This window comes from Pseudochaenichthys georgianus, chromosome 5 (assembly GCF_902827115.2).
Source record: "Pseudochaenichthys georgianus chromosome 5, fPseGeo1.2, whole genome shotgun sequence".
Classification (NCBI taxonomy): Eukaryota; Metazoa; Chordata; class Actinopteri; order Perciformes; family Channichthyidae; genus Pseudochaenichthys; species Pseudochaenichthys georgianus.
In genome coordinates this window covers 29,817,873-29,834,971 of record NC_047507.1, presented here as the reverse complement: position 1 = coordinate 29,834,971, position 17,099 = coordinate 29,817,873, and the positions used below count along the sequence as shown (strand labels likewise).

The 17,099-nt window shown below is 40.8% G+C and overlaps 1 protein-coding gene across 3 annotated transcripts in view; it reads right to left on the bottom strand.

The window, feature by feature from the left end:
• The window catches only part of pacsin1b (protein kinase C and casein kinase substrate in neurons 1b), a 31,290-nt gene extending 14,709 nt beyond the window's left edge, over positions 1 to 16,581 (bottom strand). The window contains exon 1 of one of the 3 annotated variants that reach the window (XM_034083938.2): positions 16,451 to 16,581. The gene's annotated coding sequence lies outside the window, so the exon portion shown is untranslated. Of the gene's footprint in view, positions 1 to 1,688; positions 1,778 to 4,861; positions 4,983 to 16,450 lie in introns of those variants that run through there. The other 2 variants (XM_034083937.2, XM_034083939.2) reach the window with 2 other exon arrangements.
• Positions 16,582 to 17,099: the final 518 nt, after the last annotated feature.

The window sequence follows — 17,099 nt, the reverse complement described above, 5'->3', positions numbered from 1 at the left end:
GATGACAGGATTTGCATTTGATAGAGACATTTGGCGATTCTGTAAAAATGCTCATGTTATTTCCTACCTAGAGTTACGGCCCCTACACACGGCGGCGTGCGTTGCCGCTTCAGCGCTTCTGCCCATTCAGTTTGAATGGGGTGATGTCACGCCTCACCGAACTGCATTGTGGGAGCAAAACGTAGCTTTTCTCGCGGTGCTCGCTGCAAAAGTAGAGCAATGTTCTACTTTTGACGCTTCGCCCGAGGCGTCAGCCAATCGAATCATATGCCAGTACAAGCTCTAGCCAATCAAACCGCTGCTTGTGTGTCTGGGGCGGGAGATTCATGTGATTGGTTGTTGGTCTAGCTTCAGACACGCCGCCGTGTGTAGGGGCCGTTAGATAACAACATTGAAACCATTTGCTTGTCTGTACAATAAATATGAAGCCACAGCAAGCAGCGAGATAGCTTAGCGTATAGCACAAAGGCTGAAAAAGATGCCTGGTTCAAAAGTAGAGAAAAATCTGCCTAAAATTCATAAAACCAAGTTGTAGTTTTGCGCAGGTTGATGTGTCTGAATAACTTCTCCTAAATGTAAACAAATCATAACGCTTTGTCCAGTTTTTAAGCTAAGCTAAGCTGACCGACTACCAGCTGTAGCATATATATTCAACCCAAATGAATGACCAATATTCTGTGCCTGTAGTTTATGCAATCAAATCGGATAACATTTGGTTGCAAACACTGCTCAAATCACAACTTGTCTTCGTCTCAAAAGTTTATGAAACCCCAAGGGACAGTTCCAGGACAGCATTTCTTATAACGCCTATATTCATGTCTTTACTTTGACCTGACACCACCAGCTGATTAGAAATCGACAGTTAGGTATTTGTCTTATAATGAAAGAAAAAGAAAAAAAACAAAGCAAAATCTGCCAATGAAGAAATATGTGAACTAGAACCGATGGTGTGATCTTTTTCGATAGCAGGTCAGGGGGAGGGGTGGAAGCAGCATCGATATGTGGGTCAACCTTGTACCAATGGATGGAGCCACACTTGACAATGAAGGAGGATGAAATGTGAGAGGGAGGAGAAGGAAACTCCAAAATCTAGATAACTGAGAGCAAATTCCACGGGGGTCAAACCCAAAAGCTTTGAGCAAAACAAACGCCTCGGTGGGATGCAGCGTGAAGCATGGCATGAGTGTTTATCATGCTTGGTTAATCCATTAGCTACCAGTCGAGAGGGGGGCTATTGTTCATGCTAGCCCTTTGCTTGTCTCGCAGATAGTCAGATCGTAGTGTCAGAAAAAACAGCCACAGACTGGCTCCTTCCACTTTGTTAACATGGAACAGACACACACATGTTTCACAAATCTGACTGTTTATCTAGGAGTGCACTAGTTGTTCAATTTACCAGACAAACAATACCACACACAAACATTGGCAACACCCTCCAAGGTTTAGTCACCATCACATTGCGTCCTGCTTCCCTCTTCTTCTCCTCTTTCATCAATACATACTGCAGTCCAAAGATCAATGTCCTCACAAGCAAACCATGAGACATCACTGGGAATCCCCATCCCTCTCAAGCAGCCATACAGCACACACACAGAGCCGGTAGCATCAAGACGTCAAGAGAGCCCAGCACCATAACAAAGAGCGTCCACACACCCAGAGAGAGGGAGCCCCCCGCAACAAAAGCTTACCCCCAGTCCTCCATTAACAGCGGCTAAGGCTACAGCTAAGAGACACGTGGGCTCCTCCAGCAGGCAGACCCTCTCCTCCTCCTCTCCCCCTCCTGTTTGCTTATATATGTGCCTTTCTGACTGGCTGTGCCACGGAGCATCAGCGTGCAGAGCGGGAGAAGAGGAGCACTAATCTGTGATGTGAGATCTTTCTGCCCGGAAACACTGTTCAGGAACTGCGCGTGTGTGTGTGTGTGTGTGTGTGTGTGTGTGTGTGTGTGTGTGTGTGTGTGTGTGTGTGTGTGTGTGTGTGTGTGTGTGTGTGTGTGTGTGTGGGTGTGTGTGTGTGTGTGTGTGTGTGTGTGTGTGTGATTCTCGCAAGAGTGAGGGATAATCCTGTGTTGCTTTGCCTGAATGGCTGAGGCAGAGCAGCAGAGCAGAGAGCAAGAGAGAGGGAGAGACAGGGGAGGGGTGGAGGAGATGAACACTGTGGATGCTGTAGTGTGTGGATGTGAGGTGTGCAGCCTTTGGTCAAACTGCTGCTGGTCTACACATGTGAATGTCTATTAACAGAACATATTGGGTATCGTTAGTCGTTACTAAGGAGGACATTTTTTTTTTGTTAGCATTATTACGGAGGCAGGCACTTCATGGCTGAAGGGTGTAGATTTCGTAATTTCTTTATGACAGTCAACTGAAACTCTTGAAGTTCAGGGACGTCATGTTGGGCATTAGCGCAGACTAATCAGCATGTTCCATAATTTGCTGACATTTTCTAGACTAAACAGCTCATTTATTAATCAACAATATAGGTGACAGTCTGACAGATGAATGAAACAAATGAAATACATTGCAGCCTAATTCACTGCCACACAGGTCCTCAGCGTACCACATTGTTTTACAAATTAGCTTCAGTGTTCAGATGTAAACACTGGTAACAGACTCTAGAAAAGATACATTTTAGACAACATTCAAGTTAGTTTTCGCTTGGTTTAACTCAGTGTGGACATATTCTGTGAAGAAAAGAAGAGCAGACTAAAATGGCTGTAGAAGGGGAAATGATAGAACATTTCCATATTTTGCTCCAGTGATCCAGATAATATAAAAGGCTCCATTTTCAAGTCCAGTGTAACACAGGCAGGGGGGGGGGGGGGCTGGCCAACAGGAGATTATGAGAATATGAAGCAGAGCATTAGGAGGGTGGAGGAGATCCCGGGGTAGATATATACGTAAGCTGTTCTGAATGTGCCTGAAGTCCAGAGAGCAGGTCTGTGCTGTTGACATGGCAGCCATAACATGATTAATTATTACACAACTTGTCATAAAGACTCTGAAACATTTCAGCTGTTTGAAAAAATCACAAATGAAACAACTTAGCATAGATAAAGTAGTTCACATTTCCCTGCCCCTCTCTATGGCACCATTATTTTTAAACGAGACGTTATCAAAGACATCCTGTGCCTTTAAAATCCAGGAGAACAAGAGAGGGAGACATCAGAGTCTTTGATCCCCCTTGACAACCAGAATGACACAAAGTCACTGTGTGATGACCCGACTGTCACCATGAATCAGACCTCGATGACAGCAGAGAGAAGAGGGGGCGACACTGGTCAAAATCTGGAGACCATGTCTGCAATGTTATGCAGCCTGTCTGAACAGTTTTAAAGAGTGATTTCCACTATCAAGCACACACACACACACACACACACACACACACACACACACACACACACACACACACACACACACACACACACACACACACACACAACACACCACACACACACACACACACACACACACACACACACACACACACACACACACACACACACACACACAGTGCCCTCACTGCCCTCCGAGCACAGACACGTCCAGCTCGGTGAGATCTTTGGCCACATTATTCAAATGCAGCACTTTGTCTTTCCCTCCGGACAAGCTACGCTGCTGCTGCTGCCCTCATCACATTCCTGTCCTATATTTAGAAACCCATTCATCAATAATTCACGCAGCTGTAAACAGATAAAGGAGGTGACCAACATGGCTCACGTGGAGAAATTCTTAAAGGTTCGATGTAATCTCAAGTCACTGTCAAGACAATTAGATTATAAAACAGAGATGAATGCAAGATGGCTGCATTGAACAAGACCTGTCTGTATGACATGTGTTACACCTTGGATGTTAGAAAACTAAATGAAGGTCACACCGGAACAATATAAAACTATTTAGTGTAGCAAACTAAGCCCAGATCAGTGTGTGAGTTCAGTTGGAATGCAATAAAATGTAATTCAAATACACTCCTCTCTTATTTAATATCACCACTGAGAGTCCCTGATAAACAATACACCCCGGCTTCTCAGTTGACATCTCTGCAGGTGAAAAGGAGGAAAGAGAATCTGTATCCCTCCCTCAACAGCTGTTAATGTTTTGAGGAAGTATCTGTAAAAAAGGCTTTTAACCCTTAGCTGTTCGAGCTGTTGCTCAATAACCAGCAGTACAAAGATTGCAGTTGTTGTGCAATTCTAGGGGAAAGAATGTGTAGCTTTGCAAATAAAAAAGTAAACTCAGAAGATGGGAAATACCATTATTCAAAAGGGCAAGACGAGCCTATAATTTGTGTTGAAATATATAACATATATAATGTATGGCAGCCAAAATGATTTGTCAAAACGTTGGCAACCAGAATAAGTGAAACTCATTCCTGTTTTTCTGCAATATGAATGTATCGTTAATAATACAGAAGTTCTGCACACCAGCAGACTAAAATACCTTTACAAAGGTCTTATTTTTAGCAGAACACAATCATGCCTCCATTGGAAATGTCAGTGGTCAAGTTGCATTGTGGGTAAGGTTTTGGAAGAAGGGAGGACAAGACAATATCTCATGTTTTGTTACATATATTGTTATGATGAAGTCTAACACCATGCTTTATCAGTTGAGTATTCTTTTAAAGACTATACTTTCAATTAGACAAGGCAAAGATCGACGTCCAAATGAACTTAATCTAAGATGACAATCTCTGATCGTTCTGTCTATGACCTTTTTAAAACAACCCTTAAATACAAATAGAAAAAAGTAAAAACCCATTCATTCAATTCGTCATCAAACAGGAAAAAAGCTCACAATGACACAGCTACAAAGATACAGCAATGAGGTATTAAAATAGACATAATGATCAGAGCAGATTACTGAACCTCGTCTGTCCTCTCTGCGGCCGCTCAGTCTTCAGTCAACAGCCTCAATTTCTGACAGCCTTCAGGAGAACTGAAACTGAGTGAAACCGTGTCGCTGCTCCACGGCAACCATGACACATCCTTCAATCCAGAACGCCTTTTCCACACACACACACCCACACTGAACTTTGACATTTCCCTAAGAAGACACATTAACCATCAATAATTAGCTTGCTGCTCAGGTAGGGTGGAGACGTGAGGGCTCTCCCTTGTTACACACGTTCTTACACCTGTGCCATGTAGTCAGAATGAAGGACAAAATGACATGAGTAACTCATCGAAAAGATAAAGAAAGCAGACCGGAAGAGCAGAGACAGGAGACAGTCACAGGAAAGTGCAAATAACGTTTGTTCTGTGAAGGACAGGCAGGGATGAGTCAACATCGGGGAAACAGCTGCGTCTCTTTAATCGATACAGATTTGCTGATGAATAGTCTGAGTCTCCTTCATTTGAAGGGGAGACTTGTCCTAGGTTGGGCAATATTTAAAATAAAGATGCCTTGATAGGAATGAGTCCTAAAAGCCGAAACTTAGCTAGTATTTTACTACTTGAGGTTCCCTCATCTCGAGATTAATGAAATAAGGTCTGTGGTCAAAACAAGATGAAGAAATGTTAAGGTTTTGCTATACAACATGAAATATGTCAGTAAATACTAGGGATGGGAACGATTAATCGAATATTCAAAATTATTCAGGTGTTCAAATATGAGAATATGAGTTGTGAATATTTTTATTGTAATTTTAGGAGGGGTGCCTACGTTGATTACATATCAAATGGAATAATTCAATGTATACGACAGTGCCATAGCTAAGTGTGTTATGTCTAAAGGTGTGTTTTGCTCCGCTCACCGGTCCCTCACAGCGGGCAGAGCTGCAGGTGCTGTTCTCTCTCTCTCGCGTCCGGTTATACTTCACTCGCGTTTATGTCCAAATCCATCTAGCTAGTTCTAGCCAATGATACGGCTGCTGCCCCTCCCTACTCGCAGATCACTCAGACTCAAACCTCATCTTATGCCCACATTCCGGTCTTCTCTACAGCTGGCCTGATTGTGAACCGCCTCTCCCCTGAGTAGACATGCTCATATTCTTAAACAAGAATGAGTATTGAATAGCTGCATTCTGTGCATAGGCCCTGTTACAGGTTGTTGATCTCTGTTGTAATAGGGTTATGTTACCCTAACCCGTTATGTTGTTCCTGTATGATCCCTCTTTCATTTAAAAACCAAATTATGTTTTAAGCATGAAAGCTGTAGGCCTATAGCTGTCTAACTGTGATCACCAGTTCAATACATTTGACAAATTCGACTTGGTTTCTATACTTATTTGAACATGTATTTATTTATTTTCTTTTTTCGTCAACATTTTCCCCCATTTTTCTTTTTTTAATAGGATATGTACATTTCGGTTAATCGGTTAACCGTTTTTTTGGGGGTTGAATATTCCAATATACATTTGCTTTCAAATTCCCATCCCTAGTAAATACCCCACTTGTAATTGTCCACAGTTGTTGTATGTTGTACAGACAGCAGTTTCTAACAAGTGACATAATGAGACTACTAAACGTCATGCCAAACATTAGCCGCCTGTAGCTTAGCGGTGGTGACATAGTTTGTTTGTAGCCTAACGTTAGCATTTGGCATTGCATTTACACATCAAAAATCATAAAGTGGTGTTAATATGTGGAAGTGTTCCTGAAGAACAAAATGTGTGAGTATAATAAACGTGTGTTTTTTCTTTTTTATCTGCAATATTCCGAAATCTAATGGAAAATCCATTCACTTTTTGTCAAGGGATCGCTTGCAAAGCTAATTTCTGTCAACCTACTGTACAAAAATATGAAAGCGCTGCACCACTTTATACTCCCAAAATGAATGGAAGTTATCCTTGGAGGAAATGCTTCTAAACAATTAGACAAAGCTGTTTTGGAATAATGATAATAGACAGCTTCCCACTGAAGCAGGTAAAACATCCGCACACAGCAGAGGATCAAAACTTGCCTGAAATACTTGTAGCCATGAAAGGCTCAGATGAAGCCAGATTTCAAACCCCACACACACAGGCAGATGTTCGTTCCCCCTATATTATGTGCCATCTGTGTATCATCTAATCATGTTGTCCCCGCGGGGCCCATTCCATTTGACCCTGGTGTTCCATCCCATTAATGCAGGAAGTAATATACGACCTCTGTGCTGGCAGCAGAAGATCCAACAGGACAGCAGGCCTGGTCTTATAAAAGACAATCTCATAATTGAGACTGTTTCTGTCCTGTGGTTTGACAACAGCAAACATCAAGAGGTCGTTACTCAATGAGCCCCCCCCCCCCCCCCATTGAAGATTAAAAGATTATTTAAATGATCTGTATTATTCGCATTTATTCAATTAGTTCATTTTTGCAGTTTCTCTGCAGCGTCAGCTCAACACTTCTAACTAAATTCTGTCGAAAAAAATAACATCATTTTGTAATGTTAACAACAAGATATAACGTTTCAAATAATGAGCTTTGGAGGTGCTGGTAATCACATTTCTTTCAAATATGTTGGACAAAGCCAGCTGTGTCTTCCTGCTTTCAGCTTTTATGGTAAGCTAAACTAATGTCTCCTGACTCTTTACATTTTACGAACAGATGAGAGTGGTATTATCTTCTATTATCACTTTCAGAGCAAGCTTTTATTGTTCTAAAACGGTTCCATTAAATATTACAACAAGTAAATAGCTAAATCCACCCTTTTTTGGCTTTGGCTTTGGTTTCCTTGACCATTACTTTTTTTTTAAGAAAGATGAAAGAACAAGTTTAAGAACCTGAGAGAGCATTCAATCCCAACCGTAAGTATAGAAATATGTCAGTCTTAAGGCCCGGACACACCAAGCTGACACCAAAGAACTGACACAGACGGACCCCCGACTGTCGCCTCGCGTCTCTGCGTCTTGGCCATACTGTGTCGCACTGGAACACACCGCAAAGACTTCAGCAACGGCCAAAAAGCACGTACGAACTGCGCATGCGTGAGTGGCAATAACTCTTCTTACCAGCAGGCGGCGGTAGTGTGTATTCATCATTCAAAAGAGGCAACAACCGGAAGACAGACTGCGTGATAACCGAGAGAAGAAGAACAGACTGCGTGATATAAACAAACAAGAAATAGCGTGTGCGTTCCATTTTCACTCTACAGTGAGAAGCTCATGGGGCTTTCCCGAACCTGTGTTGAGAGCTGGAGTCAAATTAAATCTCAGATTTGCCTTAATAGTTTGTTTGGGTCCCTCACTTCCATTTTGCTTCTCATGCACTGATTCGCTAGCTGAACAGCCAATCAGAGTGATTTATTTTGTCCAATGCCTTTGGTCGAAAAGGCGTCGGCACGGCTGAAAAGACACAACGGTGAGGGACACACCAATCGGAAGACATGTACTACCAAGCAAGCGTACTCGAGATTGAGAAACATCCCGGGCCTTTACACAAAGTTTGATAATGGAGTAAAGCAGCGTTTCCACCAGGGGGGCGTCTTGCCGTCATTTGATAAAAAATATTAATAATTCGAGAGAAGATTGAGTTTTTATCACTTGAAATAACGAAAAGGAAAAAGGACAAGGACATCCCTCTGTTGGAGGCGCAAAGGAGTCTGGTGGGATTCTTTTCGGAGTATTGAAGATCGTTTCCCCGACATCGGCGGTGCCTGCTACAGGACAACACGGAACGTGCGCGACTTGGACGTGATGAGCGGGGCTAGTGAAGCACGCGCGTGAGCTGCGAGCACCAGAGCCTCGCAGCGGCGAAACTGAGGCTCTGTGGTAACATGAAGAGCCGTTTGGGAGCCGAAACAGCCGGCGCTTTAAGAGAGCCGAGCCAAATTATCCGGCTCACTAACGTAAAAAGACAGTATCTATAAGGGACGGCTCAAGTCAAAATTCAAGCGTCCACCCCGCGCTCACGGGGTGGATGCCCCCTCTCAGCCCTGGTCTGGCGGAAACACTGGAGTGAAGCCTGAAAGCTGGTTCAGTCAGCTCCAGCACCAATGACGCATATAAACGTGACAAGCCTTACCCTCTCATACAACCAACCAAACAAACATATTTTCCTATTTTCTGTAACGCTGCTGCTTTTCTGCCCCCTGACCCCCTGACCACCCCAGAATCTCAAACTCAAACTATACTGCTGTTAATAAACATATTAAACGTGAGTTGTCTGCCTGAAATAATATAATCTTAATCTTAACATCTCATTCAAATGAATTCATGAAAATCCAATGAAATTCACTCAATCAACATTTTTGATTGAAGCCCCTAAGCTTTTGCATTCAAAGAGTGCACTGCACACGCTGAGGCTGATACTGGGCAGGAAGACGGAAGAGACTCATTCAAAGTGCAGGTGCTAAAAGCTATGAGAGCTAAACACACACAGACGTACTCACTCACACACAAAAAGCCTCTGTTGTGGTTGTCATGAATGGGAACTATTCCGGGGGATGGAAGTGAGATCTTCTGAGAGGAAACATCAGTGATGGAGTCAGTGTGTATGGTGGCTGGTTAGTCAGCACAGCTTTCCAGGTATAAATATTGCCATTTCAACACTCCGCCAACCTAAAATGAATTTAAAACCATGATTTTGATTACATTAAATAACCTTTAATTGAATTTTCCACTATGGGTATTTGCTGCTGTTCTTTATATGATACGAAAAAAATAAAATAAAGACAAATAAAGGGAAAACAAAATAAATAAATAACTTCTTAAAGCCCATCAAGAAGTTTTTTTTATGAAATTGTAACGAGCCTTTTTCACTATTATATGACATTTTAGGGACCACATGGCCCGTACATTAATTAAGAAAATAATCTGTATATTATTTAATAATGACAATTATTAACAACAGTGAGTTGCAGTCCTTCTTCAAACATGCACTTACAGACGCCATCTTTCACAAAACCAGTCGCCATGGTAACAACAAGCACTTCTCGCTTCCTGCTCCTGTGGGTCCGAAGCACTTCACCGACACTATAAATCTGACTTGCTGGAGCCTCAGAGGAGCGGGGCGAACCTGCAGCCAGCAGCCTCTAGTAGCATCTTCTTGTTCCTCTTAAGCTGTAAGATGCTTTTGGAAAGTACCCTCCACAGCTGAGAAGCCCCAGAGATACAAAGGGATGCATTATTAGGCGCTTGGGAAAGCATGCACATCACATGATGCATACTTATCGCAAAGCACTTACTCTTTGAGAGTCTCATGAGTAGAGAAACATGGATGAATAACATCAAACTAGCTCTGAAAGCAGTCCTACAGTCATCCAACAATTGTTATAAGTCTTTTGTGACACGTTGAAGCAAGATGAAATCTCAGCTCAGAGCATTAGTGTAGTGGTGAGCAGTTAAAGGTCCCATGTCATGGCCATTTCGACTGATCATAATTCCATAGTTGAGGTCTACTAGAATAGATTTATATTGTTCAATTTTCCAAACTCACATTGGTTTCTCATACAGCATCTCTGTATAGTATGTGTATTCACCGGAATTCACTCTCTGTCCTAAACGGCTTGTTGGAGCTCCTCCCTTTACATGCAGAACAACCTTCACAAGAGGACGGGTAATAACCGGAAAAGCATGACATGGGCCCTTTAAACAAATACAGATTGTTCCTTATAAAATAGTTTGTTTTCAAGGAGTAAAGTCAGAAAAAGTCAATATAATTTGGTATTTATTTGTCTCTTGATCCTTTAGATTGATCTTGGGGCGGTCTGAGGCCATTAACCCTCAGGTTAGGAACCTATATGATCCTTATCGAGGGCTGGCACTGATGACTATTTCTAACATTCATGAATGTAGATTATATGTACATTTCTTATGAATCAATTTATTGTTTTGTAAATAAAGAGAAAATGTGCATAACAATATTCAATATATTCAGGCCCAATTAAATGTCTTATTTTGTAAAACACCAAAAACAACAACATTTCGGGGCAGCTGAGACAAACTAAATTTGGCCTTTTACCTTGTAAATTATTTAAACAATTAACAGATTATCAATATAGTTGCTAATTATGTTGTGCAGATCAACTTATCGATGTATTGACTATGTATATAGTTAGATGTCACATAATTACTCAGAAATGCTTGTTGTTAACCCAACAATCCAAATCCCAAAGTTCCCAAAAGACGCAGAAAAGCCTCACAAGGAACCTGAAACTAACATTGCGACTTTTTGTTTGATATGACTTCAAACAATCAACCGTTTTTGGTCGTTCATCAATCCATTATTACTTTCTATTTTACAAGGGAATATATTGTTTACATCGTGAGAGTGACTTCCCCGGGCAGAGTGGATGCAGCTCTGGATATAAGAGCTGCATGAAGCTGCTGATCTGCACTGTGTGCAGCCTGCTGGTTTTCTGCTGATTCAGCACCAGGCTCCGTACAGCAGAGTCAGACAGTATAGACACAACGGGAGATTTATAGTCAACGTCTGGAAAGATGCTACCAAACACCTCAAGCGGATAAAGAAACAGTCGAGTGAAAACTGAATCTTTTTGAGAACTTCTAACCAACACAGTTGCCAACATAGACAAATTGCTGTGTGAAATAGTGAGCAACAGCACTTTACTCCATTATATATTAATCATTTCAGTTTTTTAAATAATAAAAACCTCCAAACTTTCATGTCAGTGATCAGTAAACACATCAATAAAATGCAACTCATAGCAGTATTGTGATAGTTTAGGCTACATGACATGGACACACTACTTTCTTTATAAACTAAATAGCTAAGTTAATCATTTTGACAAACTGTTAATGCAATGACTAAAACAACTTACAATAATAATTGAAACTAGAGAATGCAATTCCTGAATAAATTGCTAGTGGGAATGCTTTATGCTGAAAATCTGACGCTAAAATGCTGAAATGAAATGTGTAAGAAGAAAGTGAAGAATTTAGATTGAAATGATACATGAACACTGGGGGCTTGAATGTGTGATGAGAGAAGAAAATAAAGTAAAAAGGCTTGGAAAAGCAGCAGAATATTTGAACTGCAAACTTCTGAACTAACTTGATGGCGAATGATCTGTCGCCATGGTAACGGCATTTGATGACACCCCATAATACGCTTAGATGCGTTGATGGCTGCATCGTTACCAAACCTGTGAAGTTCTGGGCTGTTTGGAGTATTTTCACTGAAGTTATGAGAAAACCGTGTTTCAAGGCGAGCATTGTGTTGCCATGGCAACGGCATTTGAAGAAATCTCAAAACTGTCCCGTAGATGTCTTCACGGCTGGACTGTTGGCACACTGCTACCTGAAGTCTGCTGCTCTGAGCATGCCAGTTGGAGTGATGACATCATCGTGTTCCATTGCACAGGTGTTTCTATTTGAGCTAACGAGGTGTCCAGAGATCACAGGTTTCCATTGTTCTGAATGAGATAAACCTCTTACATGTGAACGTTTTGTGGAAGAACCGTAACAGATATCTGTGAAATTTCAAAACGTGAAGCATGTCAAGGAAATTGAGTATCTGAAGTGTAATTTGTGTGTACTTTCGGGTTAATAATGTGGCCTTTTTGGCAGTTTAACCAAAGGTGTGCGGCTGCTGCCGTGAGGAAATATCTGCCTGAAATTACAATGGGCTTTAATCTTTAATGGAGGCATGTTGAATGTTTTTGTCACTTCATGCCCTCAAGAGGCATTTTGTTTAAATATTTTTTGCTTAATTATTTGTCATTTTTCAAGCTACAAGATGTTTTCCTACGTTTTTCATGAAAAATTATGTCTCAGGAATGTAGGGTTTGGGAATTATGGCAGTTTAAAAAAAAAATATGAAGGCACATTTCAAGCTTTCCTACCCTTAGCTGTGACATCACGCACTCTAGGTCAGTGCTTCTCAAAGGGTGGTCCGCGGACCACTGGTGGTCCGTGAGCGCCCCCTAGTGGTCCGTGAGTATATTGGTTACATTTCACATTTGAAATAAATAAATATATAAATGTAAGTTTTCCGCACTCTCGCAGGAATATCTCCGCAATGGAGCGAGCTTAAGTTTCACTTTTGATTGCATGATATAGCCCAGATAAACACCTTCATCACACATGTGGACACTTGTTTGTACCATTTTCATGCGATTTGTAAAAAACTATGTGTTTTTGGATATTTGTGGAGTTAGGTGGTCCGCGAGTGTTTTTTTATTGGTTAAGTGGTCCTTGGTATGAAAGAGTTTGAGAAACACTGCTCTAGGTAATGTTAAAATCTGAAGTAAACCTCTTTAACAAGGTCTGAACAATGTTTAATATCTCTAAAAGTAAGAATCATATTTAAAAGTTGTTTTACACGAATAATGTCAGAAAGATGTTTAACATTTTAAAGTTGGAATGAGGTTTCTGAGTGAAAGTATGCATACACAGTTAGCAGTTGAATTCGCATGAAGATTTGTTGAAGTCTGAAGATTTTCTCCATTGACTTCAATGTTAAAAATGTGATGAATTATGGGATGTATCTATGGAATTATGAAAGTTATGAATGAGAAAAGTAATAGCCATCGATTACCGACCGAGCTGAACGTTTTGATGTTTGAACGGAGTTTCTGCGATGTTCAATGCGGGAGAAGAAGCGTGGCAAAATAAGTCGGCGGAATAATAATAAACTTTTCGTCCGTACAATAACAGTCAGTTGGAATGCTGTATCAGCATTCCCACTAAATTAAGGTGTTGGACTATTGGTTGGGTGATACAAGCAATGTGAGGTTCACGGATATTCTGATGACACTTTTTATAATGTTCCTAATCTTTCCTATCCTATATAATTTAATGACAAAATAATTTATGAATAAAATATCCAGCAGATTAACCAAAGGTACAATAAAGTGATAGATGCAGTCCTACAGTATCAAAGTGTATAAGATGATGAAGAAACAGAAGAGGGCACATATCCAGCAGTAAGTTCAACTCATAGAAGTAGCTTACGTCATACACGAGCCAAATGTCTGTTAATACATAGAATCAGGTTCATACTGGATTTTCGATTTCCATCACAGAGCTGCCGTCCATCTTTCATAAAACACACAACGATAAATGACATTTATTACGGGCCAAGCCAGGACAACTTATGCAATCGTTATTTCAAGTTTTACAACACAGTATATATTTCTACGCCTGGTATGTCATGACAGCGCTGACCTTGCAAAGCCCCGGGACTTGGAGGAAATGTAGCCTGTCTTTCCCCCATGATCCCCTGTGAGGATCCTATCTCGGGCTCCAGTTACCACACAGAGCTCTCCCACCGTCCACTCTCTGAACCCGGTGGAGCAGGACTAACGAGGATCCTTCCATTCATAGGTGGAGATTATTGATTATAGCTGTGTGACATACAGTGGCTTTGAAAAATGCCTTGCTCAGTCATTGGGCAACTTTGAAACTATTTCAACCGATTGTTTTGCGTTTATTCTCAGAGGAAATTATAATTACCTTTGAATTGCATTGATCCAAAACCCAGACATAGATGGTAGTCTTAGGATGTCTGAAGCCATATTCTCAGTTACAAAGGCAAAGGGAAAATAATAAGTTAAATTGCTTTCAATCCACTAACGGCAGGCTCGTGAGCACCAGATGTGACATGCCGAGCTTGTAAATGCAAATGGGAAAAAGGAAGCTAACAGTTGTGTCAAAGCCCACTGGGAATACCATACTCAAATCTATAATTATTTATACAGGAAAAAAAGAAAAGAAAGACTTAGGGGTTAGCTAATTAATTACATTAGCAATGACGGCTCATCTGTCATTGCTTCAACACAAAAAGAGAGGAGGTTAACCGGGGTACGCAAATCAATAAATGCCCCTCATTTGTCACATGAATTAATCCTATTAGACACTCACTCAAAGAAAAGCACTCTTACATTTGTAGATCCACCCATGCCTCCTCCTCTACAAAGACCCTCAGCTATTGTATCTCTATGCAAAACAATAGTTTTTGTTGATGAAATATATGTGATTATTTCTACTAGATATGAAAACTATAAATTATTGATATGCCCAAGTGTATGGAAATCGATGTACTCGCCCACAGTGTTCCCTCTCTGCATCCAAATGATCCTCTTTAGTCGCTGTGGTTGACGGTCAGAAAGGAGATGAGATCAGTTCTGCGATTGACAAACCACGTAGGAGGCAGAGGATTTCTACTCAGCTTGCTGACAGCAAAATCACACTTATTTTGCTGAGTAACTCATAAATTGTAAACCATTACATTTAGTGTCAGCGTAGCATCCTATTGAGCAACATTTACAATCATTATAAAACAGAGAAGGCATCAAAACCTCACTTTTGAGAATCTGTGACCAACTTTTTAGGGTTCTTCTTTCTTGGTCACTTTAGCGACTACGCAGTTATTAACATGGCTACCGATGAATGAATGATTATCAACTAGTTCGCTCCCTAAAGGTCAGGTTTATACAAAAATGGATCCTACACTCTCCCAAGTTCAACTCGATAACCTCTTTCGTCAGGAAAATGCCTACTTCGTCAATATCCACACCTCCAATTTGTGACATATTTGCTCCCGTTATATTCTACCCTATTCATTTAACTGACACCGTCATCCAAAGTGACTTACAGAAAGTGCCATCAACAATGGGAATGCTTCGAGTACATAAGCGTCCAATAAGATAAACAATGTAATACATATGTCAACCCTGACACAGCTTTTCTGGAGCCACAGAAAATATAACGATATTACAAAATATATTTGAGCAGTGGTTCTTACAAAGAGGTAAACTCAACTTGTTGTGTGAAAACAGTCCCTTTAAGAAATGAAGAACACAATGTGTTTGTAATGAAATGACTTCTGTTTAAAGTACTAGGTGATACAGTTATGAAATAAACCTGTTCAGATGATAAATGCAGAGCCCTGCTGGAGCCTCCTGAGCTGCTGTGTGATGCGACACAGATCAGAACCGTGGACAGAGATCTCTCTCAGCCTCACAGTGAGGTCAGCAGCTCTGATCTGATCCACCACCAGCTGCTTTCTCATGAGAAATCAAAGAAATGTTCTGGTCTTGGAGGAAGCACAGGATCTCTCCCCAGAGACCATCTTCTTCATTTCTTATTTGACTTCAGAGCTGCCTTCCTGTCCTGTGCTGCAGCCACCACAGGCTGCTGCTGCTGCTGCTGCTGCTGCTGGGTACTCTGCATTCTCTGCACAGCATCTCATACTAAATGATGTGAAACGCATTATCGTCTGTCAAATTGTTAACATTTGTTAGGCCTTTATCCTAGGTATTTTCTATTTCTAAATCAGCACAAACCAGACTGGCAGGTGTTCAAGTCACCCTCACTTCAGCTGCAGGTTCACACCATGCAACCAGAGATGCTATAAAGGACTAAAACAATGACTTATCTAAAGAAAACTATTGCTATGAGATTTCATTTATTTTAAGCAAGAGAATCACTGGTTGAAAAACACAATTCCTTCACGATAGCATTTGTAACGATTCAACAATATGAACTATAAATGAAGCTACTTTATGCACAACACACCTAAGCTAGCTGCTGGTAATAGATATGCATTGAGGAAATATAATGAATAACGTACCGGAAATGAATTATAATCCAGTTTCTTTGAATGTTTTTAAAATGTAATCATTGTCTTCATCAGCAGGGACGGTCCGTTGTATCGCCCGTAGATGATGTGTCGCTGAAAGGAGCCGCCAGATGGGGGATGGTCCGGGGGTTTGAGGGAAGCTGCGATAAGGAACAACGAGACTTCCGGGAAGCTCTTTCAAAATAAACGGTTTACCCGCGAATGATAAAATAAAAGTAAACATTTGTATTTAACAATAAATAAGTAAATGAATAAATGCAACCAAAAAGTTAAAGAAATAACGAATTACAGAATGAATCAAGTGACAAAATAAAATAAGTAAATATAACAGATAAGACTCATTATTAATAAAAAAAATAAAGAAATGACACTCATCTGTTGTACATGTTTTCTTGACCAAGGAAATGTTGCCTTGGTGCCTCCAGAGGAAAAGGTACTTAATAAGGTCTTTAATTTGATTAAGAACAAAACATTGTCAGGTTCAAGTTTATCAAATGTAAAGATGTGTTGCTTTTTGTTTGGACAAAGCAAGTAAGTGGTAGCCGTTTCCCAGGGAAATTGTAATGTATTTAGGTGGACTGGAGCAACATTTTACTAATCTTACAGTAGTTCGTTTCACCACTTATTATTCCAAATTGTA